Source organism: Hordeum vulgare, chromosome 2H, assembly GCF_904849725.1.
Source record: "Hordeum vulgare subsp. vulgare chromosome 2H, MorexV3_pseudomolecules_assembly, whole genome shotgun sequence".
Taxonomy (NCBI): domain Eukaryota; kingdom Viridiplantae; phylum Streptophyta; class Magnoliopsida; order Poales; family Poaceae; genus Hordeum; species Hordeum vulgare.
Genome location: NC_058519.1, coordinates 81,145,362 through 81,147,269, shown reverse-complemented (window position 1 = coordinate 81,147,269; position 1,908 = coordinate 81,145,362).

The following is a 1,908-nucleotide window of genomic DNA, read 5'->3' as shown; positions in this document are numbered from 1 at the left end:
CGAAGATGAGCCACAACTCCATGGCCAACATGTACAAGCCAATTCCTCACAAGTTTTTGGCAACTCACAAGATGGGCTCAGTGTACTTCTGGCAAGCATGGATACCCACAACTAACACCATTCTGAGACACACCTTGATGCCTAAATCAGGTGATGATAGGATGATTAGAGGACACTCCATCAATCTGCTACACCATTTGGACAATCACACTAGATTCAGAGTGATGGACTTGATAGTAGAGACTATCCGAAGGACTGCTGCTGATTAAAAAAGATCTTGTGGATATGCCCCGTACATTTAGATGCTTATCAATGCCAAGCTAGGCAATGCATATCTCCTTGATCGTCCCCATTTATCTCTTTAGCCAGAACTTGAAGACAATGTAGTGGTAAGGATGACAATGATCCCAGCTCAGCTGCAGCTAGAATGGCAGCAGAGGCAGCAGAGGTTGAGGCTGCTAGAAATGAGCCACCACCAGTTCCACAGCTCATAAATCAAGCTGAGAAAATGGCATTTCTACTTAGCTTTGTCCAAGGTATGGAGAAGAACATCTTGGAGATGCTGCAAAATTAGAAAAGCCTAGAGAGAGTCGTGGAAACAAAGCTTCATGACATGGATGTGAAGGTAACGGAATTGACTACTATAGTCAAATAACTTCAACATGAAGTTGACTCAGTGCAGATCCCACACCCAGATGATGATGATGACGATGATGATGAAGAGACGTCTCCTCTCACTACCACTCGGTTCAGCACCAAGCCTAGATCAACTGTCGTACCTTCTCCGGAGACAAGACAGACTTCAGCAGCTCAAGCATCTGCACCTTCAGCTCCATCTCAAGCACCTCCAGTACCCACTCCTCCAGCTCTAGGACACTCAACAGATGCCTTCGTCGACGCTCTTCTGTCGGCTCCATCATCAGCTTCCCAGAGAGACGATTAGCTCTATACTTTTTGAACTTTTTGGTAACTTGTTGCTAAAGGGGGAGAAATGTATAGATCATAGGGCTTTGAGAGAGAGAGAGATTTTGGATTTATTTACTCTCATTTGGTTTTACAAAACTTTGGTCGTTTGGATTATCCAGTTACCTGTGTTTGATCATACGATTTGCTTGGTTGATGCTACGTTATTATCCTTTTAGCTATCTATGTGATGATCATTCATTTATCTTATTGGTGTCATTTGCATTACTATTCATTCTTATCCTATATGTGCACCACCAAGATGTATGTGACATGGAAGAGTGACCCATCATACTAATCGATTTTGCATTTGAATTCAAACGCAAATTTTAAATAATGCACAAATTTAGGGGGAGCTCTTCCTTTTCACATACTTCTCAAAGTGTCGATGCTAATCATTGATTATATCTTTTGTCGGAGCTTTGATCTATATGTTCTCATCAGTTACCAAAAATGGGGAGATTGAAAGCACAATTGCTCCCTAGGGTGGTTTTGATAATTGAACACAACATATGCATCATTGGACTAATATGTTTATCCAAGTATAGTTCAGAAAATTTCAAAAGATGCTTTGGCTAAAGGCTTATGTGGAGATACCCCTTGATGCAAGAAAGGACCAAAATTGGCTCAAGCTTCAAGCTAGAAGACTCTTCATTTTATATTTGTGAGAAATCACTTTTGAATCCATAGGAAAGCCGATACTATTAAAAGAGATTGAGGTATGAAAATTAACTGGTTGCTCAAGTGCTTAAAGTTAGCCACCAAAATACCCAGTCATTTTTCCACATGACCATTATGTCCAATTCCACACACTCAAATTCGGTGCCACCAACATTCCTATTTCGGCCCCACCGAGTTTGACCTCATACAGAACTCTATCAATTCCCACAAAATCGGTGCAACCGTAACCATATCGGTGCTACCGAGTTCAGGGTGACCAATTTT